This window comes from Opisthocomus hoazin, chromosome 9 (assembly GCF_030867145.1).
Source record: "Opisthocomus hoazin isolate bOpiHoa1 chromosome 9, bOpiHoa1.hap1, whole genome shotgun sequence".
Classification (NCBI taxonomy): Eukaryota; Metazoa; Chordata; class Aves; order Opisthocomiformes; family Opisthocomidae; genus Opisthocomus; species Opisthocomus hoazin.
The window spans coordinates 31,817,811-31,845,633 of record NC_134422.1 but is presented as its reverse complement, the minus strand read 5'-3'; the positions used below and the strand labels follow the sequence as shown (position 1 = coordinate 31,845,633).

At 42.1% G+C, this 27,823-nt stretch overlaps 1 long non-coding RNA gene across 2 annotated transcripts; it reads right to left on the bottom strand.

The window, feature by feature from the left end:
• On the bottom strand, positions 1-27,820 carry LOC142362372 (uncharacterized). 2 transcript variants are annotated; one of them, XR_012765012.1, is made up of 5 exons: positions 27,527-27,820; positions 23,778-23,886; positions 11,937-22,842; positions 6,474-6,640; positions 1-5,893 (listed from the first exon to the last, which is right to left on the bottom strand). It is a non-coding gene; the product is annotated as an uncharacterized LOC142362372 (long non-coding RNA). The 2 variants fall into 2 exon arrangements; XR_012765011.1 differs by having other exon boundaries at positions 1-6,640.
• Between the last annotated feature and the right edge of the window lie 3 nt (positions 27,821-27,823).

The following is a 27,823-nucleotide window of genomic DNA, read 5'->3' as shown; positions in this document are numbered from 1 at the left end:
ACAGCGCTTTTGCTCCTAATCCCCTCCCTTCTGCTCCTACATCCCCCTTTGGCTCCTATACAGTATCTGACTCATATGGGACCACTGAATGTTGTCGGACAGTTGAACGTTTTGTTAGATAATTATAGGATTATGCAGTCTGCAAAGGTGATGTTTCTATCCTTCAAGCTATGCCTGTAGTACATAAGCATAACAAAGACCCAGGGTATGCTGATTTACCATCCAAGGTTATTAAGAAGGTTCGGAAATCCATACGAGAATATGGTCTCCAGGCTTGGTTTACTAGGAACCTTATACAGGCTGTAGGAGAATCTTCTGTCATGACCTGTTCTGATTGGCAGTCAGAACTTAGCATGGTTCTGTCATCTGCACAAAAATGTGGTATTAAACAGGGAATCTATATCACTGCAAGCCGCTCTAGCTGATTATTTAAATGACGTTATACTCTTCCACAACATAAGCTGTTACATTCCCTCTCTCAAATTCCATTGCAGCCAAAAAAAACTATGAGTTTGTTTTCCTATTAAAGGAGAACGAACAGTGTTTCTGGACAGATCAGGGAAAACACACAAAGCTGTAGCTGTGTGGAAACAAACAGATTCGTCACACTGGCAATCATATATTTTAATCATTGAAGGACCCACAAAATTTCTTCAACTATCAGCGGCCTTGCATGCCTTTAAATTGTTTTTGACTGAACCACTCAATGTTGTCACAGATTCTGCATATATTGTGGTTATTGTTAAACGGATTGAAGATGCAATGATAAAAGAGGTCAATAACAAACAATTTTTTTCCTTTGCATTGAAATTAGCTACACTACTTAAAAAAATTGAGTACATGTATATTTCATTATGCATATACAGTCACATACTACTCTACCAGGACCAATAAATGAAGGAATTGCTGTAGTAGACAAATTGATAATGGCAACAGTACTGCCGTGCAGTTTTGAGCAAGCCTGATTATCTCACAACTTCTTTCATCAAAATGCCTCTTTGAGTAAACAATGTGCTTTGTCTCGAGGGCAAACCACAGAAATTTTATGTGCATGATCTTATTGTCAACGTATTACACCCTTATCATCATACACAGGAGTGAACCATTGTGCTTTACAAGTTGAGTTCTGGCAAAGTGATGTTACACATATATCAACATATGGTAGACTGCATTATGTACATATTAGTGTGGATACTTTCTCAGGATTTCTGGTAGCCAATGCAAATACGGGGGAAAGGCATGCGATGTGAAACGCCACTGGCTAAGATGTTTTGCCACTATGGGCATTCCAAAAACAATGGAAACAGTTAACGGTTCTGCTTGTGTTTCACGAACAATTTCTATCCTCCTACAGAACTGCGGTATACAACATGTTGCAGGTATACTGCATTCTCCCACTGGACAAGATATTGTTGAACATGTCCATAGGACCTTCAAAGCTATGGCAAACAAACAAAAAAGGATGAATCCTATGGGTAGTGTTACCCCACAGGAAAACTTAGACAAAGCACTATATGTATTCAGTTTTTTACCCGTTCTGATCATCAATTATCTACAAGAGCAGCTGACCGCCATTTCGGGATGGTCCCTCCATTTGCGGCTCAACCACAAGTATGGGATAAAGAATTTGGGGAATTTCAATGTACAATAGAACTAATAATGCGGGAAGAGGGTATGCATGTGTTGTTCTTACAACAGGCCTCCGATGGTTACCAGCAAAATATGTGAAACCATATCATGAGCTGAAAGAACGCAACACAGAGTCCGATTGCAGAGATGACCACGCTCATGCTCAAGGAGCAATCTCTGATGCGGAAGCAGCAGAGATCCACTCTGGATGATCCTATAACACAGGGAAAACTGAAAAAATTACAGTAAATGCAAGTACTCTGATGTCTGCAGTGGGTGCATCACCCACTCGATTAATACATTCCATGCATATTTGGCAATTATCTCCCACAACAGCTTTTGTATAATGAAGCAATCTTGGAGGACACGGCATACGTGATTTTAGAACTGAGTTTGCACACAAGCAAAGGTCAACTAGAAGACACCGTGAGGAAAAGTATGAACCTTCATCTGATGTCTCCCGACAACTGCCCAGAGGTGCCAATAGACAAGTACAAAGGATATTTATATATAAAAAAAGGAAAAATGATAACCCCTTCTCAGAAACGTATTGATTATGTACGTTAACATGGCATAAATCTCTAGCAGTTGTGTCTTTTCGGTAGGCACATTTGGGTGGAACTATCCCCTGTGCGTCCAGTACTGCAGTAAAGAATGCCTGCTTTCCAGAACTCTAAAATTAGGTTTTAAGAAGTTAATTATTTTGCCACTTTCCGTTAACAGATTTTGGCACACTAGATGGGACCCTTCTCCTGAACCATAATGATCTGAGGGCTCACAGGACCTCCAGCCGGCAACGAGGGATTCTCGGGGAGAACCTCTGATCCCTGGACAGAGGAGTTCTGAGCAAGGACCATCAATAAGGTAAAGGCATTCTTCTAGTATTATTTCTTGTTGCCTGCCTGTTAGTTGTAGTGAAAGTTTCACAGCATTGGGCTATATCCCTGAGGAGAAGGGAATGTACCATTCCTAAAACGGAATTGAAAAGTAAGTACTCTTCTTGGAAGTGAGGCTCGGGAATTTGTCTGCTAATTATTGAATACTATTGTAAGTCTGTCTATTTGTAATATTTGGATTTATGTTGAAAACTTGGTTTGCTTGTTCTGTGCAGTTGCGACTATGATTGTGTGGTTTTTATGTCTGTTGTCATAGTGTTTGTTTTTCTGTTATCTGATGGATTTATTTGTTTTCTGTGATCTAACGCATTTTTCTGGACTAAGTAACTACATTTGCGTCTTCAGTTTGGTGAGTTCTGAAGGTATTGATTACTTCTGGTTTTTGACTTTGGATTTTTTGTATCTAGATTCTGAATTCTCGGGGCTGTGGAAGCATTTGATGCAACAGTGAATAGATGGGCTGAAGTTTGCAGATTTATGCTTTTATTTACATTGATTTTAGCTTATATAGTTAATGAGTTATACTCTTAGATACATTGATCTTAGCCTAGGTGATTTATATGAGTATCCAATACTAAATGTTATGGATGCTTGTATGTGTGATGATTATACCTATAACCCAAGTGCAAATTTACTGAGCTTATATCATAGACCCACTATTATTTCCACTCCTTACATGGGGCGATGCATCCCCTCTGATTTTCAATAATGATGTATTGTGGTCAAGCGGTGCTTGGATCCTACCATCCACACAGAAAGAAAATTGGATGCAAGCAAATCAATCTACACCTATATGTTAGGTAACAGATTTGCCATCAACATGTATCATTCTCAGGCTAATTTTATCTTTCTTTACACACAGCGCACTTCACATCTCTGTATCTTTAATTAGCATTTTTGTTGTTGTGTCTGTTTTTAGTATTGTAGTTTGTGTTGGCCTCTGAGAAAGTTGTAGAAAGATGAAGTCCAAATTATGTCAGCTCTTATCATCAACAGTGTCTGGCTAAACAAAAAAGGGAGATATGGGAAACAGTATAACTTGAGACAAAAGAGCACCCTGAAGGATCAGCGCATCCTGTGCCTCTCTTCTGTGTTGTCATGAGATAAACTGTTTTCACACATGCAGCTGCAAAAGATCCTGGAAAACAGCAACTGTGAAGTGGCATTTGCAAAGCCATGAATCCAAAGCTGATTGGCTGTAGTAACTATTTTATTAGTATATAAGGTATTCACTTGAGCAATAAAATAATTCTGATGGAGCACAAGAGAAGTCATTCACACTTCATCACATTATGTAGTGGATCAATGATACCCTGAATATCTGGTATACATGTTCATTGTAGACCCACTTGTTTGTGCAAAAATGCGATCGTTCACCCAGTGTGCAATATGCCAATATACACAGAGCAGAAAACTTTCTTGTGTTGCATATTAGCGCAGATATGGGTGATAGGTGATAATTCCACAAAGCTAGAACACTGCTTAACAAAGTCACAAGGACTACTCATATCCTGAGCTTCATCAAAAGAAGCGTGGCCAGCAGGTCGAGGGAGGTGTTTCTGCCCATTTACTCTGCTCTCGTGAGACCCCACCTGGAATACTGTGTCCAACTCTTGGGGCCCTCAACATAGGAAGGACATGGATGTGTTGGAGCGGGTCTAGAGGAGGGCCACAAAGATGATCAGAGGGTGGAGTACCTATGCTGCAAGGACAGGCTATGAGTGTTGTGGCTGATCAGCCTGGAAAGAGAAGGCTCCGGGTTGACCTTTTTGCAGCCTGCCACTACCTGAAGGGGCTTACAGGAAGGATGGCGAGGGGCTTTTCACAAGGGTGTGTAGTGACAGGACAAGGGAGAACGGCTGTAAACTAAAAGAGGGCAGATTTAGATTACATATTAGGAAGTAATTCTTCACCATAAGGGTGGTGAAACACTGGCGCAGGCTGCCCAGAGAAGTGGTGGCTGACCCCTCCCTGGAAGTGTTCAAGGCCAGGTTGGCCGGGGCTCTGAGCAAGCTGGTCTGATGGAAGATGGCAGGGGGGTTGGAACAATAAAATCTTTAAGATCCCTTCCAACCCTTACCATTCTATGATTCGATGACTATATACTCTTACAAAAACAAGGATATTTTTCATTATATTCTGCTTTTTCTATGGTGTTATACACTCATCTTAAAGGTGTGTTCCTGGTTTATTTAGCTAAGCATGCTCGCGAGTTGGGGGTGTAGTCTTCCTTGTTATGAATTGAGTCAGTTGTCGTGATCTCCCCCTACCACCACTATCATTCTCCTAGTTACCCTAGATTTCTGTCGACATCATGCTGCTTTGGCAATCATGCAGCTTTTGGCACCTTCCCTTTTATAAGTCTGTTAGCGCTTCTTCAAGGGCATAGCATGCACTGTGTGGAAAAGCAGTCAGGCCTAAATTAAACTATGTCACTAAGACCCTATACCACATAGAGTCAGATGCCACAAAAGTCTCCTAGAAATAAAGAGATACCGAGCTGTTCCTGCATCACACTTTGATATTCTACTGCAGCTTTAATTAATCCAGACACACTTCTTTTCACCTGGGGCACAGAATGCTAACTGCCACCACTGTACTGCATCTAGAAATAAGTTGTAACTTGTACTAGTTCCATAGTTGTAGTGCTGTGAGTTGAACTCAATGATCCTTATGGGTCCCTTCCAACTCAAGATATTGCATGTTTCTATAACTTTCAGGGCCTTTTTTCAGCGGCAACTTGGTATAGAGCTGGAAAAAAAACATTTCAAGCCTTAACCAATAAGATGCTCAGCAAGGACTAAATGGTCAAAGCTGAAAAGACAGTAATTACCATAACATATTCCATTAAAATGCTCATATTGCAGTTAATCATTATCTATTAGGCTAGTAGTCGCCATAAGAAAATAATTAAAAGTACATTGTAAGTTCTTTATTATGCAACTGATTCGAAGATCCGGTAGGAAAAACCTAACAGTACAATGTATACTGTTAAGCAGGGATTCTTTATTGTGGTAATGGGCACACGGGGGATTTCTCCTCCAAACGTGCGCGCCAGACACCCTGTTGCTTCAGGTTAAATACAATCACACATGTAAATATTCATTATATTTCTAGGAACTAATTAGCATATGTAAATATCTTTCACGCATGTCTGTTAGCATCTTTGGGTGGTCTTCGGGGGTCCCAAGATGAAGGCCCATCCGCTTCATTACGCTGTTCACTGATTGACATTCGTCTCTACGCAAACTCAGTTCTAGGATCACGTATATCACGTCCTTCAGGTTGTTTGGCTCTAGTCGTGTTGCTCTCTCGGTGCCTCCTTATCTCTGTAGCTTGGCGCATTTGCCCTCCCAAGGCCGAGCTGTCTGGAGTAGAATTATTTAGGAGTCTCTTTTATCCCACAATTATCCCAATTATTTGCTGAGAACCAAGACCACTTTTGTTTCACTTAATTATTTTGTCTAACGACTAAGTGATAGCTTGTGCCCATGTCCTTCTACTACATTCCTTAATGAGAAAAAAGCGATTAGTGTAACAGTTACGTCGTTAGATCACTATGCATGCAGAAATACAAGTTACAGTACTAAAGACTACTAAAAACTAGAAAATATTAAGGCTTTTTTGTTATAGTTTCATGTTTCTTACAATCCTCTCTATCATTCCCCCCTTTTCTTTAAGACTTTTGTTTCTTTTAGATCAAAAAGTCTTAGTAATCATCAGATCAATCCATTCTTACATTCCCAACATAATCGATTACAGCACTTGCAGCATTGAATCATTATGCAAGCTAAAACACATACACCTACTATCACAAGAGCTAGGAAAAACAGGTTCTTTAACCAGGATAAATTTGGTAGCCATGAGGTGAGTTTATCAAATAGCTGGACTCATGGCTACCATCATTACCCACAGAGTTAGATCTGTCATGGTCATCTTGTTATTTACATCTTGAGAGGCGACTGTTGTTCTACAGTCCAGGGAACAGAGGCTTTCTTGACCCTTGAATAATGAATCCAAGCTAGTTGTTCTCGGATTTTGATTGCAGTAAAAGTGGTTAGCAGCACTTGATAAGGTCCGTTCCACTTCTCTCCAAGGGGATCACCTGAAAGAGTCTTCACAAAAACCCAATCTCCAGGTTTAATCAAGTGTATTGGTTGGTCTAGGCCCCTACCCTGTGCTTCTAGACTAATTTCTGAACATTATTTATCTGCTTTCACAAAGCTATCAGATATTCTTGTAAGTACCCCTCCCCAATTTGCACCATATCCTCCCCTTGATATGACAATTGATCAGGCCTTCCAAACAAAATTTCAAATGGACTAATGCCCTCTTTGCTCCTGGGTTTTACTCTGATTCTCAGTAAAGCTAAGGTTAGAGCTTTGTGCCAAGACAAATTTGCCTCCTGACCGATTTTTGCCAGTTGTTGTTTGATCAGATGATTCATTTTTTCTACTTGGCCACTTGCCTGTGGTCTGTAGAGGGTGTGTAGCTGCCAATCAATACTGAAAATTTTACTGATGTGTTGTACTACTTGTGCGCAAAAATGTGACCCTCTATCTGAGGATATGATTGCTGGCACCTCAAACCGTGGTATGATTTCATTTAACAAAATTCATACCACTTCCCGAGCCTTATTTGTTCTACAGGGAAATGCTTCAGGCCATCCGGAAAACGTGTCTGTTATAACCAATAAGTATCGATACCCCCCTTTTCTTGGAAGTTCTGAAAAATCTATTTGCCAATGTTGTCCTGGTATGTTCCCCTTTCCAATTTTCCCAAAGTGTACTTTGCATGTTGTATTTGGAGTGTTTCTCAGACAAATTTCACACATTTGGGTTGCTTGTTTTACAGTAGTGTACAGGTTTCTGCCTACTATTCTCTTGTTCAGACCCTTATATGGTGCATCTGCTCCCCAGTGAGTTTTGTTGTGTTCTTTTCTGACTACTTCCCATAATAGATTTGAAGGTATAACTGTACGATTATCTGGTGTTAAATACATCTTACATTGTTCACTTGCTCCCAAATCTTTTACTAATTTCATATCTTCTTTTGAATATTTAAATTCCATTTCTGTATCTACGAGTTTACCGTCTGGTACCAGTGCCAAGGTTTTTACAGAATTTCTTTCTGCTGCCCTTTTAGCCTCTTGATCTGCTAGTTTATTTCCCAGTTCCTGTTCAGTGTGACCTTTTTGATGCCCTCTGCAATGCATTATTGCCACTTGTTCTGGTAGATTTATAGCTTCCAAAAGCTGTAAGATTTCTTTTGCATGCTTGATCTGTTTACCTTGAGCTGTGAGTAGTCCTTGTTCTTTCCACAATGCTCCATGAGCATGGACAACCCCGAAGGCGTATTTGGAGTCTGTCCAAATATTTATTTTCTTTCCTTTCGCCAATTCTAAGGCTCTGGTTAAAGCGATTATCTCTGCCTTTTGAGCAGATGTACCTGCAGCTAAAGGTCTGCCTCGATTACCTTGTGTGCGGTGGTTACTGCATACCCTGCTTTACGAGCTCCGTCTTTTATGAAGCTGCTTCCATCGGTGAACCAGGAGTCCTCTGCACTTTCCAACGGTTCCTCCTTTAAATCAGGTCTGCTGGAATAGACTGTTTCAAATAGTCTCCAAGCAGTCGTGCGTTAGAGGTTCCATAGTGGTGGAATCTTTACTAAGAAAAGATGCTGGATTTACAATGTTAGCTGTCACAATATTAACATCATCTTGTTCCACCAAAATAGCATGGTACTTTAGGAATCAGGATGGTGAGAGCCAATGGCCCCCATCTTGTTCCAATACTCCAGAAACTGTATGTGAGACTATGACTGTCATTTTCTGGCCCATAGTGAACTTACGAGCTTCTTGAATGTTAAGGACAACTGCTGCAACAGCTTGCAGACACCCAGGCCATCCTTTGCTTACCTCATCCAATTGCTTGGAGAAATATGCCACTGCTCTCTTGTACGGCCCCAGCTGTTAAGCGAGCACTCCCAGGGCAATGCCTTGTCTCTCATGAGAAAATAGCCAAAAGGGTTTTAGAACATTTGGAAGTCCAAGAGCCGGGGCTTTCATAAGTTCCCTTTTTAATTTTTCAAAAGCCCTTTTTGCATCTCCGGTCCAAATCAGGTGTCTGGCATTATTTTTCAACAGTTCATACAAGGGTTTTACCATTACTCCATAATTATATATCCATAGTCTACACCATCCTGTCATTCTTAAAAAGGTTCTTAATTCTTTTACCGTTTGTGGTTCTGGAGTCCGGCAGATTGCTTCTTTCCTTTCTCTTCCCAGTTCTCGTTGTCCTCTTGAGATTTTGAGTCCGAGGTAAGTCACTTGTTGTTGAATCATCTGAGCTTTCTGTTGAGAAACTCAATAACCATTAAGTCCCAGAAAATGAAGAAGACTCACTGTCCATTTTTTGCAATACCCCTCTGTTTCTGCAGCGATGAGGAGATCATCGACATATTGTAACAAAGTCCCCTTTTGTGTCGGAGGATTCCATTTTTTGAGATCCCAAGCTAGCTGATTTCCAAAGATGGTAGGGCTATTTTTGAAACCTTGGGGTAACACTGTCCAGGTTAATTGGGTTTTTGGTCCAGAATCTGGATTTTCCCATTCAAAAGCGAATAGGTTCTGACTGTTTGAGGCCAGAGGTAAACAGAAAAAGGCATCTTTTAAATCCAGTACAGTAAACCATCCCTGGCTATCTTCCAGTTTATTCAACAAGGTATAGGGATTAGCTACTACAGGGTAGAGATCTTCCACGACTTTATTAATGGCTCTCAAATCTTGTACTAACCTGTAACTTGTGGATAGTTAGGGCCTGGTAGTCGGAAGATGTCGCGCTGTACGGAAAGGTAGCCCCCCCCCCTCCTCTCCTGATAACCAGTAGCGTTTAGCCGTGCCGTTCCTGAACCAGGTCGCCACGCCAACAAAGGCAACAGTAACTTTTCCCATCCGACTTCTTCACTGGCAAAATGGGGGTGTTGTATTCAGATTCATATTCTATTAACAATCCAAATTATAAAACTATCAATTATTTTCTTAATTCCTCTTCGGTCCTCTAGCTTAAGGGGATATTGTTTGATCTTCACTGGTTGAGCTCCAGGCTTCAATTTTATCTCTATTGGGTCTGCATTTTTGGCTCTGCCTGGGGTTCCCGAAGCCCATACCCCTGGATACACTTGGTCCAGTATAGCCTGAGGTATTTCTCCTTTTTCTATAATTTGAATCAATGCCAGGCTCAGAATTTCGGTTAATTTAGTATCCTCAATTTTAAATTCTATTTGTCCTTTCCTGAAAATTATTGTGGCTTTCAGTTGTTCCAATAGGTCTCGTCCTAGAAGGGACTTAGGGGCCCCAGGCAGGTACAAAAATCTGTGTATTCCAATTTGCTTACCTAATTTGTACTTTAATGGTTTTAGAAAATATGCCTTTTCCGATTGGCCTGTAGCGCCCACAATGGTTATAAAATCCTTATCCAAAAGCATCAGTTGTTGATTTAAAACAGAAAACGACGCACCAGTGTCTACCAAAAATTCCACATTCCGTTTCCCTAGCTTTATATTAACCAGTGGATCCGCTAGGGTGGATTCCCCAGGTCCCCGTCATTCAGTATCCTGTAGGTCAGCAACTATTCTGGGGCAGCGTGCCTTTCTCTTCTGCGGACATTCCCTTTGCCAAAGTCCGAATCCCTTGCAATGAGCACACTGATTGATTTTTAGTCTCCTTTTATCGTAATTCCTCTCTCCTTGCCCCCTTAATATTTCTTCATTCTGTTGGTACAGTGCAGCCACAGTAGCTGAAGCTAATACCCGGCCCATTTTCTTCCTATTGTTCTCATCCCTGTTACGATACACTCGCCATGCCTCTTCCACTAGTTTCTCTAAATTCCTTACATCTGGTTCTTTAAGTTTCTGCAGCTTCTTTCTAATATCATTAGCAGCCTGTCCTATAAATAGAGATACCAGCTGCTGTCTAGCTGCATCTGATGCCGGATCTATGGTAGTGTATTTCCGCACTGCTGTTCGTAATCTAGCCAAGAATTCTGTCGGGGTCTCTGTCTGACCTCGTTTTACTTCATATAAGGCTGACCAGTTTACTGCTTTCGGGATCCCGTGTTCCAGCCCATACTGAATCCAAATACGGTATTGCTGTAACAGTCGATACTGGGTTTGATCATTAGGGTCCCACCTTACTACGAGTACGAGCAGTGATGGGACGTGATCCGCTAGGCGGCGTTCCGCCCTCATCAGAGGACTCGTCCCCGTCTGCGTGGGCGGGGGTTCCTGCAGCCGACCCAGCATCAGGGAGGCGGGGGGTGTGACATAAAATTCTCCATATGCTCCTCCAATTTCTTCTGATTCCCCTTTGTTTTTAGACACCTTTGCCCTATGCTGCACACAGAACAACACTGCTTAAGTTTCCCTGGCTCTTTCTTTCTATCCCTTTCTAATGCCAACACAAGGTGATCCTGTGGGGCTACATTTATACCACTTTCTTTTTGCCACTCGGGGTGATTTCGCAAAGTGAAAAACATATCGGCATATGAGACCTCATTCCATTTTCCTTCTCTTCTCAAGAACAACATTAGCTGTAGCAAAGTATTATAATCCAGGGTCCCATTCTCAGGCCACTTTGCCTCATCATCTAACTTATACAATGGCCACCACTGATTACAAAACTAACGTCCTTTTATTCACACTGCCTCCCGGGGATCCCCCTATCTTTTTCCAGTGTTGCAAAATACAGCCCAAGGGGCTCTTCTTCAGAATCTCTTGGCTCTGTGAAGTTCGCATTATGCAGCACGTCCACCTCTTTGTTCCTCAATCAATGTACAGCAAACCCTAACAAACAAACCTAAACAAATCCTTTTAACGCCGATAGCTCTAATTACTTAACCAAAATTCTATACTTTAAGCTACAAGAAATAGTTACTAAACCACGATTTTACACCAGAACGTTGTACGACACTTATAACAAATACAACATACTATTATGATTATCACTAGTAGTATTCCATCAATAACAACAATGGGATAATTACTTTAAAGTAAACATTCACTATTTTCTTACGCTTTGTTTTTCACCGGCTGCTTCCCTCATGGGAGAACAGAACCGCAGGTCAAAACTCCACACTCACACTTATTTATATGTCTCATTCACACAGAGGCCTCACACACAGTCACACAATATTAACCCAGAGTTACTGCAGTCCGAACCGTTTGCCAGAATCGTAGTCAATTTCCATATATCAGTCAAGACCACGTCCAGTGGGGACTCAAACCCCTACAGTCGGGACTTGAACCCCTGTATACCTCTAAGGTGCTAGCAGCCCAGTATACTCTCCCTGCGTAATTAAATTACGACTTAGGGGACTCGAACCCCGTTAGTAGTGAAGAGTAGTAAAAGAATACCTTTACTCACGGATGGTCTTTGTCTGTTCCCGCGGTGATCCAGATAAGGCGAGGAGCCCCTTCGGGAAAAGGCTCCCGAGGGCCCAAGGGGGTCCTGTTCTTACCGGGTGCCGCAGCCAAACAGAGAGAGTCCCATCTGGGGTGCCAAACTGATTCGAAGATCCGGTAGAAAATACCTAACAGTACAATGTATACTGTTAAGCAGGGATTCTTTATTGCGGTAATGGGCACACGGGGGATTTCTCCTCCAAACGTGCGCGCCAAACACCCTGTTGCTTCAGGTTAAATACAATCACACATGTAAATATTCATTATATTTCTAGGAACTAATTAGCATATGTAAATATCTTTCACGCATGTCTGTTAGCATCTTTGGGTGGTCTTCGGGGGTCCCAAGATGAAGGCCCATCCTCTTCATTATGCTGTTCACTGATTGACATTCGTCTCTACGCAAACTCAGTTCTAGGATCACGTATATCACGTCCTTCAGGTTGTTTGGCTCTAGTCTTGTTGCTCTCTCGGTGCCTCCTTATCTCTGTAGCTTGGCGCATTTGCCCTCCCAAGGCCGAGCTGTCTGGAGTAGAATTATTTAGGAGTCTCTTTTATCCCACAATTATCCCAATTATTTGCTGAGAACCAAGACCACTTTTGTTTCACTTAATTATGTTGTCTAACGACTAAGTGATAGCTTGTGCCCATGTCCTTCCACTACATTCCTTAATGAGAAAAAAGGGATTAGTGTAACAGTTACATCATTAGATCACTATGCATGCAGAAATACAAGTTACAGTACTAAAGACTACTAAAAACTAGAAAATATTAAGGCTTTTTTGTTATAGTTTTACGTTTCTTACAGTCCCCTCTATCAGCTGGCAAACTAGCACTCAAAAAAACTCCCCCAGTCTGGGTTCCAACTAAAATATTCAGCTACAGAACTTTATCTGATAACCAATTCTGGACTATCTTCAGGTTTCAAAACAAATGGTCTATTAAGAGTAACTGGATAACCCACACCACAGAACTATCATTTCCAAGATCTCCACATTCATTCGTCAGGTTATCCTTGCTTCATGTATTCAAGGTTACCCTCTGAACACCAGGAGGTTGGAAAGATCCTTGAAAAAGAAAACAGCATTTTTTGGACCTTAATTCTGCAACAAGGGACAGATTCTCACAGAACACACAGGGCTCCACAGGTAGCTAAACAAGATGCTAATTAGGTGGCTGACATACACAATAGAAAGGGAAAAATATGTTTTGTTGCAAAGTTCTCTATTTTTCATACTGAAAATTTAATTCATGCCTACAATGAAAGGTATGTTCATGAACTGTTTTCTGCTGTAAACTATATCAAAATCTGATGCAATAAACAATTGTGCAAAATAAAACAACGACTGTTCAGAGCAATTCCTTATTTTCATGCTGTTTGTAAGCAGCACTTCACCTACACAGACCAGAATGGGTCTCTCGGGGTCACTTTAATTGCATCTGCTTACTTCTGCAATAAACTCTCTTATTTAAGCTGAAAGTTTACTTATGAAAACTGAAGAACTTGAAGAAGAATCAAGATACTTGATGACATTATACACGACATAAGAATTTACAGCTTCTCAGACATGCTCTTGATTTCAACATGAGTTTTCCTTCCAGAGAAGCGGAAAAATAGGACTTTGTTGATAGAAGCACAGTTTATATGCATTACACAAAAACATACTAGAGTCAAAGGATTCCTTAATAAAAGACCAAAAACATTTTACAATGTTACAAATTATGCACTCATTTCTAAAGGTAACTTCACCAACTGAACTCATTTGTAAACACTAACAGAAGTTTGACAGTCAACACTGTTTGCACTTTGACACTTACTGAGACACGTACATCAAAATAACACCTTTTACTCTTGTCCAAGCAATTAAAAAAAAAAAAAGGCAGCACTACCAGAAAGCCATGAAGTTGCCTGAGGACTGTTTTTACTAGAAATCTACAATGTTTATTCCAGTACCTTCTCACCTGCAGTCTGAAATTCTGTAAACCAAACTCCTGATTTAGAGTTCTCTGTATGCCAGTTTATTTTGTTTTCACTCATTTAACATCTGAACATCTTACTATTTTCTAAACATATTTAAGCAGTACATGTTTGCAGAGTCATCTGTTATATGGTCATCTACAGTCAAATTAAAGAAAACTGATGCAAGTCTTGTATTTTTACACATGTACTCAGACTATCAGAAAAAAGACAATTATGTTCATACAAAATGGATTTCGTTGTATATTCTGAGAAAATATCATTTGGCCAATTTATCCATCCCAAAACATGGAATGGAGTGAATACTGCTCAGATTTTAAATAAAGTTTAAGAACTATTTCATTAAAATAATATTTAGAAATTTGAATCACTCCCAAATTAAGATATTTCGTAAATTTGTCCTTTCTTCTATTATGAAAGTACTTCAACTAAGATACATTTAAGCACTGCTATTTTCCCATAGTACTCTTTATGTACTGTGTTTTATTACAGTACAATTAAGATACCATATTCCATTCAATATCAGTTAAACCTCTCATTAAAATTCTGAAGAACTACCACACAGTGGAGGTACACGCCTACAACTGGAAATGTGAGGCAGACATGATGTACTCTAACATTTGATCTTCATTTTATGTTCGTGTACAGGGATTACCCAAATAAATATCACTCTGAAAGTTACTGGAAAGCTAAATTGAGGAGGGGTGAGAGGAAAAAAAGGAGGACAAAAAAAACCATTACCTCCAAGTTATAATAGTCTTTACCAATAAGCTATCTGTTAAAATTGTAGTGAAATTACAACTGAAACAAGACAATTCCTTCTAGAATTAAAAACTGTGCAGATCTATATACTAGAAGTGAATTACATACCTGAGTAACATGCTTGTATTTGAGGCAGACAACAGAAAATAAGTATTCTTGACAGTTTTATTTTAAACTACAGCCATAATCCTGTGAAAAATGTTGTCCACAGTCTTACAAGAAATCCCACACAACTGAAGCCAGAACTTAGCTTCATGAATGTTACACAGCACTAGCTGAAGTCCATAACTTTGGTTTTAATGTAAACCACATCTAGCTACAGCTAGAAGAGAATTCTTCCTTATTGCAAAGCTGCAGGCACATAGTCAACAAATGGGAAGAAGTGGATTTTTAAATGCAATGCTACCAAAACACAGTAGCTAGTCTTGAAAATGTTTACCTGAAGACCTTCGAAGTGTTTCAGAGACTCTTCACACATGAAAAATTTATCAATATCCTCTGCCCTTTCACACACGGCCCCTGTACACTCATATAATTAATAACGATATTATCAGGAACACATTGCAATGAAGTTGTGCAGTGGTTTGTGCAGTGTGAGCCTGTAATGTTCTCCCACTTAACTATGCCCAAATCATTGATACTGGGGTTTAACTAGTGCTTGACACTAAGACAACGTATTAAGTCTTACCAGCAGTCTTTACCAGCAGAAGCCGTATGAAGATAATTTCTTAATGTTACTGTCCAGAAGTACAAAGCTTTATATGTTCTAAACTTTCTTCTCCTATTTACTACCTCTAGAGCAAAGTAACAATATCCACTACTCCCAAGTGCTCTACAGGAAGTTGCAATGACCTATTAGTAAAATCGTGCCTAAAATTATGAAAAACAAAAGGCTAAGGTCTGGGGAAAAAAGACACCAAATCTAGTACTTATTGGTAAAACAGGTCAGCCAAACTAGTGACTTTGGCTCCAGCTCCTTCCTTATGTAGTTAGCTTCTGACTTACTTGATCCAAGTTCAATCTTATTCTTCATCACTTCACTGAACTGTTGGAGTCAATGTAGCTTGAGAATTAGCACAACCAGGCCGCTTAAGCAAAACAGCATAACTGAACAGGCCGCTGGAAAAGACAGCTAAGAATAGCCATTGAGAAAGTTCTGATAGTGCACATGGAGTGGGTTAGCAAAAACAAGATGTGTTCAAGGACGTGGAGGCGGCCTGTTTCTACTGGCGTTAGTGCATAGTTACCAATCATAAGGGAATGTGGGGCGTGTGAACAGCGTGTGATTTATGTTTGTAGCCTATCCGATATAAGCGTAATCGTGTGTACAGATATGGTAAATGTATATAACCGCACAAGCGGGAGAATAAAGAATTCAACTGTGCATTGTACCAATGCGTGTGAGAGTCGTTCCCGTCCTTTCACGGATGCTGAAACTTGGCATTGTGGTGACCCTAAGGATTTATCGCAGCCAAAAAAAAAACGCAGGCCACTTCCAGCTGGCGAGGTAAGCCAGGCTGCCCAAGAAAGGCAGGAGCAGATCCGCGGCACGCTGCGGGGGGGCATGAACATCGGCAGCATGGGTTCCACTGTATCAGCGTCAGAAAACACAGCGCTGAAAAGCCTGTTGGAATTGGCGGATCAAGCCGACGCTAAGTTAACTAAAGGAGACATATCGGGACTATTATTATGGTGCCGCCGCTGAAAGCTGGTAACAATGGATCAGCTGTTCGATCCGGATGCATGGCACAGAGTTGGGATGGATTTGTGAGACTCTGTGCAGGTTGGAAACAAAGAGGCGCGACAATTAGCCCCTGTTTTCCGAACTGTTAAAAATATGATTGCTGATATGAAGGACGATGTTACTGTGGCTGCAGCCGCCGCGAGAGCTGTTTATGCAATCAGTCAACCCGCTGGAGAGTATCAAGATCCCTGTACGGCGCCTTCTGCTTTTCCCGTTCGTTTTAGTGAAATGGAGCCCTGCGGAGAACCGAGTGCGGCACCAGCGCCACCTGCAGCCCCACCACTGCCGGAGAATGTGCCGCTCCCGGACTCTGATTTTCAAGAAATGGATACTGACTCACCCGAAGGAGCAACATCGCTATTATACCCAAAGATTCATAAAAGTGAACTTACGGACATATTGAGAAGGCAGCAGGATCAAATGACAAAGCTGTTCGATGAGATGCAACGACTAGATAAAGGATCCCGTAACTCCACGATTAAACAGGCATACCTTTTTCAAAAATCAGATATTAGTGCCAGCTGGTGCTCGAGCCTTGTGAGAATTGGTGTTGCCCCCCACTGCCTTTATGTTGTGGAAGGATAAGTGGCAGGATAAATGTGAGGTTGCAATGACGCAAAACCTTCAGCTAGGTGCCAATGATCCTTTACGTGCAGTTACACTAGACCAGCTCATGGGTACTGGCACTTTCCGCGACGGGGCGGCTCAAGCAGCGCTAAACCCTCGAATATTGCAACAGTGACAGAGCTTAGCCCTGGCCACTTTAACTGAGTTACCACAGATTGGGAAGCCTGTATTACCTTATACGCAGATTCGTCAGGGTCCTGATGAGCCGTACATGCACTTTATAGACCGATTAAAGGAAGCATTAGATGCGGCACCAAATCTGCCAAGTGAAGCAAAAGGTGCAGTAGGAAAGGATTTAGCTTTTCAAAATGCCAACACTCCATGTCAACAGATAATTGCATCCCTACCTAGTGGGTCTACCCTTAGTCGGTACATGGAGGCTTGTTCCCGATTACCTCACTTAGCGGAGGAAAGAGAGAAGGCCAGAATACATGCGGCTGCTATGGCCGCTGCTTTACGACCTGCCATGCAAATGGAGAAAGGGAATCGAGGTGCTAAAGCAAAAACTGGTTGTCTTATTTGCAGAGAGGAAGACCATTACAAAAGAAACTGTCCTCAGATCAGGAAGCAAAAGGTGGTGGCTGACGAATTTGTAGGGACATGCCATAGATGTGACAAGTTCGGGCATAAAGCAGCTCAATGCAGGTTGCAGTTTAAAAAGGATGGTACCCCCCTGTCGGGAAATGGGCAGAGCAGCGCCAGGATGGGGGGGGCGCAAGGACAAGAAAGTTCCCCACAGCTATGGCTGTCTTGACGAGCTCTGAGCCGCCACAAACGGCTCCACAGGAGTCGATCTGGCCGTGGGACAAGACATCACTATAGAAGATGATAAGGTGCATGTTGTCCCCTCGGTAGCCACAGGACCTTTAGGTCATGGGCTGAGTGCATTGTTGGTAGGGCGATCCTCTTCATCTAGTCAGGGAATTTTTGTCCTACCAAGGGTAATTGATGCAGATTTCACAGGCCCAATAGGGATTATGTCAAAGGTATTCACGCCACCATGAACCATCAAACGAGGCAGCAAGGTTTCCCAACTGATTCCTTTTATTGCTCAGGTCCCCCTAACTATAGGGGAAGTGACGCCTTTGGCTCAAGTGGACCCCCCTTGGTGGCATTCGTACAATCTCTTTCCACAGAACAGCCCATAAGAAAGATCACTATTGAAGGACCGAACAGCATTGTACCAAAAGACCAGAAAATGTTGTTAGACTCCGGAGCAGATGTTACTATAATCCCGAGGGCCCAATGGCCAGAGTCATGACCATTGACGGTAGTGTCAGGCTCGGTGGGTGCAACAGCGACACAAATGAGTACTGAGTTCATTACCTTTGTAGACCAAGATGGTAAGTTGCTGGCACAAGCACGCCCTTATGTCTTGAATACCACTATTTGGCTATTAGGCAGAGACGTATTATCACAATGGGGTTGTGTCATTCAGATGCCTTTTTGACAGTGGCCATTGAAGTGAGCGCATCCAGGCCTACACTGAAGCTCACGTGGTTGACAAAAAAGCCGATCTGGATGGACCAATGGCCACTGTCTATTGAAAAGCTCGCCCATCTCCAAGAATTGGTGGATGAACAAGTGAAGTTGGGGCACTTGGTCCCGTCCACTAGTCCTTGGAATACTCCTGTGTTTACCATTCAGAAAAAGTCCGGAAAATGGAGACTCTTACAAGACCTAAGAGCACTTAATGCAGTAATGCAGGATATGGGGCCGCTACAACCCAGACTACCGTCGCCAGCTATGATACCTGAACAATGGGATATCCTGATTCTACATTTGAAGGATTGTTTTTTTACCATCCCGTTACATCCAGGTGATTGTGAAAAGTTTGCATTTATGGTACCTGCCATTAACAGAGCATCACCCACAAAGCGATACCAATGGGTAGTGCTACCACACGGTATGAAAAACTCACCAACAATGTGCCAATGGTATGTGGATTTGGCGCTGCAAAGACAGTTTTCATTATCTAAAGCAGATGCGCGTGCTATTGTTGCAGCCTGCCCTGACTGTGCGAGACTCACTCCTGTACAGGATGGTGGTGTAAATCCTCGAGGTCTACAGCCCAGACAACTTTGGCAAACCGATGTGACCGAGTTCCCACAGTCTGGGCATTTGAAGCACATCCATGTCTCTGTCGATACGTGTTTGGCTGCCATCTGGGCAACAGCAGCTACTTCTACCAATGCCAAAGCAACACAACGACATTGGGCGCAAGCCTTTGCTGTGTTGGGAGTACCTGAACAAATTAAAACTGATAATGGCCCAGCCTACAGGTCTCAGGTGGTGGCCCGTTTCCTTCAGTGGTGGGGTGTTAAGCATGTACGGGGCATCCCATACAACTCCACCGGTCAAGCTATTGTTGAGTGTTCCCATCGCTTACTAAAAGATCATTTAAATATTTTTAAAAAGGGGGGAGAGCAATCCCCAATAGACTGTCTACACAAAACTCTTTTTGTCCTGAATTGGTTGAATGTTAGAGGAGGTCATAGTGACCCCCCAGCTGTTCGGCACAGGGGAACAAACAAAAATGTCTATGACAATGATGTGGTGTTAGTAACGGTATTCCGCCCGGATAAAGGGGTTTGGGAAGGTCCAGTACGACCACTCACTTGGGGGAGGGGATATGCTTGTGTTTCTACAGATAATGAATGGACAGATGGAGTGGGTGCCGGCAAAATGGATCAAACCCATCTTGAATGAACACAGAAGAAGAAGGGGAGGTGATAAAAAGACAGTGGGCCCAGTTCACAAAGATGCTACATCCTAACGATGTATAGCTGTTATCTGTACTATCTGACGAGTGTCAATATGAGTCCCTGCTTTCTAGGGCTCCGGGGTTAAGTTTTGGAGAGTGAATTACTTTGCTACTTTCTGGTAGTAGAGTTTGGGTACCCACGTAGGACCCTGCTCTTCAACATCAATGGTCCGAGGGATCGCAGGACCTCCAGCTGGCACCAAGCGATTCTCGGGGAGAACCTCTGATCACTGGACCAAAAAGTTATGAGCAGGGACTATTAATAAGACAAAGGCATTCTTCCAGTATTACTTTTTGTTGCCTGCCTCCTGTCTGTCCGTAAGTCTTTGTAATATTTGGATTTATGTTAAAAACTTAGTGTGCTTGTGTGTGTGTGTGGTTGCGACCATAAATGTGTGATTTTATGTTATGGTGTTTGTATTTATGTGACCTGATGGATTGATTTGGTTTTTGTGTTCTAATGGATTTGTCTGGACTAAGTAACTGCCTTTGCATCTTCTGGTTTGGTAAGTTTTCCGGTTTTTGACTTTAGACTATTGTATCTGCATTCTGATTTACTGGGGCTGTGGAAGTATTTGATGCAGCAGGAGACAGATGGGGAATTTCTGGCTGGTTAATGTCACTAATCAAAATGTTATTGCTTATTGTTGTAATGATTATGGCAGTGATTATGTTGGTCCCGTGTATAATACGCATAACACAAAAGGCACTAGAGGTAACTGTGAAGAAAATTTTTGTGATGCAACTAACACAAATTGAGCAAATGTTTTTAAGGTCATGATAAGATAGCTTAGCTTTTTTGAAAAGAAAAAGGGGGAGATGTTGGGGCTGATGTAGCTTGAGAATTAGCACGACCAGGCCGCTTAAGCAAAACAGCATAACTGAACAGGCCGCTGGAAAAGACAGCTAAGAATAGCCATTGAGAAAGTTCTGATAGTGCACATGGAGTGGGTTAGCAAAAACAAGATGTGTTCAAGGACGTGGAGGCAGTCTATTGCTATTGGCGTTAGTGCATAGTTACCAATCATAAGGGAATGTGGGGCGTGTGAACAGCGTGTGATTTATGTCTGTAGCCTATCCGAATAAGTGTAATCGCGTGTGCAGATATGGAAAATGTATATAACTGCACAAGCGCGAGAATAAAGGGAACCAACTGTGCATCGCATCAATGTGTGTGAGAGTCGTTCCTGTCCTTGCACGGATGCTGAAACTCGGCAGTATATGAGCAACATCACTAAGAATACTATTAACAAAAGCAGCCCAGTGCTAATTAAGGACTTAACCCAGGAACTCAGATTCCACCCTAATCCAGTAAAAATTTTGTCAAGCCAATTTTCTTGCATGTCTTGTTGAATCTTCTGTCTCCCTCAATCTGTTCTAATAAATCTAAGTCGTGTTCAACATCCTGAGTAACACTGGGGATATGTATACAGCAATGATCTACTCTTATCTTTCAGGTATCCACATACTCCATGTTCTTTTAACAAGAGCATGTCTAAGGCCATTCTATTTTGCAAGGTCATTCTTGAAGTTGCTTGCAAACTGCAGGTTTAACTGTTTGAATCCTTTTGTTGTCACATTTGCTAATTTTTCTACTTGACCAGTTAGTTTATATAACCAGGTCCTATTCCTTTAGGTCGATAAGGGAGTCAATAAAGATTCTAAAGCCCATCCAATTTTTACTTCTGTTGAAGGCTCATTCCAGTTTTCGTCTTCCTCAACTTCTGATCTCTTTAGTTGTAATAATTTCAAATTCTCAAAGTTCCCTTTAAAGGGAGTCTTTTTCCAAATCGGACATAACATTTTCTACAGCTAAAACATGCTCCCCTTTTGGGCTTATATGTATCAGTCAATTGTAAATCATTTTTAAGTCCTCTACACCAGCATCCATATTTTAAGGCAGCTGCCAGAGGTGGAACACTTTGGATCGCTTTACTAACTGTACTGCAATTATATATCTTTGTACAATTCCACCAGGGTATGATAATTTCCTTTTCTCGGGAAGTACTTCCTTTGTAATCGATCGATGGGAAAGCTGCGAAAATCATCCCAAGTAAAACACCAGGGGGCACTGGCCATGTACTGAAACTGAGATGTGATGATGGCCATTGACCATACTGAATCCCACAAAGCTAGTTCCTGTTTAGTTTGGTTGGACTTTCTGCATTCCCATTCCATGATTGTTCGACTAACGTTTTTCTTAACTGGTTCATCATAAGTGCACCAACCCACATTATGAAACCTACCTATTTTGATGAAAACATAATTTAGTAACTTTTCACAATCTTCTCTATTTCCAGGGGTTTTCCATTGCTTTTTAACATAACCTATCTGTTCCTGCCACTCAACAACGGGAACTTGCTCACAATAAGTACCGTCATTGTTGGATTTTTCGCTACTCAGATTTGTTAAAATTCCCCATGGAACTGATTCCCCCACCACTCTTGGGATCGGAAGACATGCAGTTATTTGGGTTACGTTCTGTAAATTAGCAAATTCTTTTTTTAATCCGACCATCAAATTTTCCTCTGGAGTTCTCCTTGGGAGGTATATCAATTGTTCTGCTTCTATTGGCAGCGGATTAGCACTCCCTGGTTTCGCTTCTAATACTCTAGACAATGTTCCCATCATGATCAATTTCCAAATTAAGATCCATTTCCCCCGTATTTTACAAGTGATAACCACCCTTTTCAGACATATTTTAAAATCAGTTTTGCAGTCTCTGGATCTCTATTGATGATTCTCCATGAAGGGGCCTTCTTCACTCGAGTGTAGTGTATCCACTGTTCCACCCCTTCTACTTTGATCGCAGTGTAAGTTGTTAACAGTACCTGGAAAGGTCCCTTCCACTTCTCCTGCAGTGTTTCAGAGTTCTAAATCTTTATGTACACAAAATCACCTGGTTGATACTGATGCACAGGTGTATCCAAAGCAAGCGATCTGGTCAGCACAATGCATTTTCGGAGTGCTTCGAGGCTTTTTCCTAAAGAAATCAAATACATTTTAAAATCTGTTTCCCCTGCTATTTTCATATCCACTGGGATTAAAGGAGTCTGATAAGGTCTGCCATACAAGATTTCATATGGACTTACACCATCTTTAGATCTTGGTTGAATTCTGATTCTCAGAAGTGCTAATGGTAAAGCTTGTGGCCATTTTAAAGATACTTCTTGACAAATCTTACTTACTTGTCTTTTTAATGTTTGGTTCATTCTTTCAATTCTCCCACTTGATTGCGGCCTCCAGGGGGTATGTCAACCCCAATTTATTCCTGAAATTTTACTTACTTGTTGAACTATTTCTGCTACAAAATGTGGTCCCCTATCAGAAGACATGCCTATTGGTACCCCAAACCTTGGTATTATTTCTTCTAACAATATTTTAACCACTTCTCTTGCTTTGTTGGTGCAACAAGGAAAGGCTTCCGGCCATCCAGAAAATGTATCAATTAATACTAATAAATATCTAAATCCATTTTGCCTAGGTAATTCAGAAAAATCAACCTGCCAATAGTCTCCTGGGGAGTTACCCTGTTTTGTAACGCCTAAGGGTGCCTTTTTCCAATTTAAGGGATTATTTTTGAGACAAAGTGGACACTTGGCCACTATTGATTTAATTATTCCTGTCATTCCTACACACACTACAGATGATTTTAAACTCGAGACCATAGCATCTACACCCCAATGTGTCTGCGCATGCTTTTCTTTCTCCATTTGGAGACTTCAACACCCCCCACCCCTCCCCCATTGAAGACTGTCCCCTTGGGCCCCACTCCACTGGCTTTCACCAAGCAGAGACTTTCCAACAGAGGTACCTCTTTTAGCCCAACCCTGTGTGGCTTTCACCGCAACTTACGAGCAGGCTTTAAGCCACGTTACTTATTAAAAGAATGCCTTAATTAAATTCCAGGGGACTTACTTGGAATCCTAAGGTCCAGGGATCAGAGGTTCTCCTCGAGAATCCCTCGATGCCGGCTGGAGGTCCCGTGATCCCGCGGATCCGTCGGTATTCAAAAGCAGGGTCCCACCTGGGTCGCCAGAAACTGTCACTGAAAATCTGGGAATAAAACCTCGTAACACCAACGTAGTGTTAAAAGGCAGGCATTCTTTATTGCAGTGCTGGATGCACGGGGGATAATTCCAATGAACGTGCATACCTCATACCTTTTCCGTGCAGTTTATATAGATCAAAAATATACGTATTCATTAGGTTTCCCAATCCACCTATACATATGCATAACCTGTCCCTTTCATATTAAAATCAGTTCCAAGAAGTAATTTCCATAGACTCCTCCCAGCTGCGCTTGCGCAGTGCCTCCTAGTGGTGGTCGTCATGAGTCCCAAGATGAAGGCTCATCCTCTTCATCACAGTTTCTGTGCAAACTCAGTTCTCTTCTGGCTTCCATCCACACAGTGGGGTCGTCTTGAGCGGTTCCAGGCGACTTCGAGCCCCTATCAAAAACTGACCCCTTTGTATGGAGATGCAAGACTCTCTGCTTCAGTTAATTTACACAATAGATAGGTACTATAAATGCACCTGCAACTATTAGGTAATGCTATTTCTGTTAAAAATTCCCCTCACCACTATTGTTTAACTTTAATGGTTACCTAGAGACTAGACCCTCTGTTTCCAGACCCAATGTCCAGGTGGGTCGGGCTGTACCAGGAACATAGCAGCATTGTTCATGTTTATGGTTAACTGATTCCATCATCTTGGTTATAGCACCACCGGAGGGGCCGCCTGGGCCTGCCACCCCGCGCGGGGCCCTCCCCAGCCGAGGGATGCGGCGTGGCCGCTCTGATAGAAGGGATTGTAAAAAATGTGAAACTATAACAAAAAGCCTTAATATTTTCTAGTTTTTAGTAGTCTTTAGTACTGTAACTTGTATTTCTGCATGCATAGTGATCTAATGATGTAACTGTTACACTAATCCCTTTTTTCTCATTAAGGAATGTAGTGGAAGGACATGGGCACAAGCTATCACTTAGTCGTTAGACAACATAATAAGTGAAACAAAAGTGGTCTTGGTTCTCAGCAAATAATTGGGATAATTGTGGGATAAAAGAGACTCCTAAATAATTAAAAAAAGACAGTGCCCTATTCTCATGACTGTCAGCATGGAGGAGGTACCTTGACAACGGCTTTTAAATACAGCAAAAAACAGACGGACTTTTCAAAACAATAATCCTCGCCTATTCTTATTTTGTGCATTCCATAAAACACTGACCTAGCAAAGACATTAGGAACTATCATATGTCAACTGTGTCATTGACATAAAGCTACTTGACCTATAGATCTCCAAATCAGGGCCTTTACCTTCACCTTGCTTGGTTTTCACTGAGCCAGTTGTGCTGCATGTAGAGTTGCGTTTTGTTAGTGGTGGGCTTTAGTATCTGGGTTTTTTAAACTCTTTTAGTGAAAAATCCACATGAGACTGCATGCAAAGCTTTCGGGCAATAATCCGTTTTGCACTTTTCCTGTCTGACTGGCTTATTGCACATTCAAACACACTGAAAGGATTAAATACGCTCTATGAACAGGTACGGCTTCACAGCCCTTCGGAAAAGTCAGGGCTGCAGGGATTCTGCTGCTCAGCCCAAAGACAGTACAGATGCTTCTCTGCAGACAGTTGCGTCTCCTCTCTTTTCTTCAGGAGTCACACTGTCCCGTTTACGTCCCAACAACCAGTACTGCAGAAACTGGTCCCCAAGTGCCAAGGATTCCTACAGAACACGGGTCGGAATACGCTTCTTCTGTACCGTCTTGCAGGAAGAGCGTCTTCAGCCACGCCGCGCAATCTCACAATACCGTACAATTTTACACCTCCAATGCAATCCTTACTCCCAACAACAAATCACAAGAATTATGGTCAATGGGAAAAAGAAACCCACAAAACAAAGACAGATGCCAGGGTTTTGACAAGTGTCTACTTTCTGTCCAATCACAGTTTAAAGCTATTATTAAATTCAATTTAAAAAAAGACAAAATAGAAGTATTCCAGCAGACATCTTCTAAGAACGATCTCACCCACAGCTGAATTTCAATGCACTATTCCATAAACATAACATCTGTTAAATGTTCCATTAATGAACCTCTAAAAATCAGGATTGCCAGAGAAAAAAAAATCCTATACAAGCAAGCCTGCTTTACTTCAGTTTAGACATGTTTGATAGATAACTGGGTCTTTCTGAAGCCGTGTTATTTGTTAAAATACTGTCTCATCTTGGTGTGCAAACTGGAAAAAATGTTAGTGATTCAGGTATTTGATTTGCTTTTGTTTCCCTTGGGAAGTCATTTTACCAACGTGTTAGAGAACAAACCTTTAATATTAGTTTCAGATATTTGAAAAAATAGCCTTATATTGCTCTCTGGAGAAATTTTCATCCCTACAGAACTGAAGTCATAAATTCTTCCAATAGCTTTCCATAAGATTTGAAATGTACTCACTGTGTAGTTACCCTTTTACCTCAACCTCCAGAAAACCCTTCCCAAGGACAAAAACTTCAGAACAGAAGCCTGCTCTGTTAACTTTGCTTTCCGTGATTTCCATGCAAGCCTTAGAATCTGAAGTCACACAAACACATCTCGGCTAAAACAGTGACACAGAAATCACAGCTTTGGGATCCAACGGATTTTTATCCTCTGTCTCCTCCTCACAAGGCTTCTCTGCAAGGTACTTACATCTGAACGAACTATGGAAAGTAATTCTGCAGGAGGAAATAATTGTTTTCATGTGCAACACAATTAGATTTCAGCCAGGACAACCAAAAAGAAATCATACAATACCATTTAAGCTGTCCCAGGCTCCTTCACTTTTCTCACGGTGAGCCACAGCTCCCACTGGGAGCTTCCTGCTAAGGCAGAACTTGGATTTCTTCACCTTTCAGTTAAGTGTTCATATGGAAGTATTTTCTGCTAGAAGTTTCCTTTTTAAACAGGTGTTTAAAATGTGCAACGCAAATTCTAGTGCCAGTCACTCTGCACCCGCCCGACTCTACACAGGCTCAAGCCTGATTTAAGACAAACTAGCCAGGTATGCCTACCAGTTGCAAGTCCTCAGCAAATAACTTTGATTCTCCTTTTAAAAAAAACGCCACAGGTCACTGACCCTATCACAATATGGTGTTACAAATCTAGCAGAACATCCTGTGCAACCAAAGCCAAATGCTGAGCTTGGCTGCATTTCGGTTTATGGAAGGGGTCCCTTCCAACCCAAAACTTTCTATGATTCTATGATTCTATGATAATTCTACTCCAGACAGCTCGGCCTTGGGAGGGCAAATGCGCCAAGCTACAGAGATAAGGAGGCACCGAGAGAGCAACAAGACTAGAGCCAAACAACCTGAAGGACGTGATATACGTGATCCTAGAACTGAGTTTGCGTAGAGACGAATGTCAATCAGTGAACAGCGTAATGAAGAGGATGGGCCTTCATCTTGGGACCCCCGAAGACCACCCAAAGATGCTAACAGACATGCGTGAAAGATATTTACATATGCTAATTAGTTCCTAGAAATATAATGAATATTTACATGTGTGATTGTATTTAACCTGAAGCAACAGGGTGTCTGGCGCGCACGTTTGGAGGAGAAATCCCCCGTGTGCCCGTTACCGCAATAAAGAATCCCTGCTTAACAGTATACATTGTACTGTTAGGTTTTTCCTACCGGATCTTCGAATCAGCTCCCTCGGGTTCCCTCGCGGCGCGGGCCGGGCACCAGTCAGCTACTGGCGTGCGACGTTAAGTCATGAGGTCGTGGGGGGCGGACGCGCTCACTCCTGGGGAGGGGGAGATGAGGCGGGCGGCCCCGCTGGCGGGGCAGTGGGCCGTTAGGTCCGCAGCACAGGGCCGGCGACCGGCATCGGGGAAACCAACCCCCATTCGCTGGTACTTCTCCCTCCGTCCTGTCCGGCGGAGCGGAGTGGTCCGCCCCGGGCGGGGCGGAGCGGAACGCGGCCCTCCC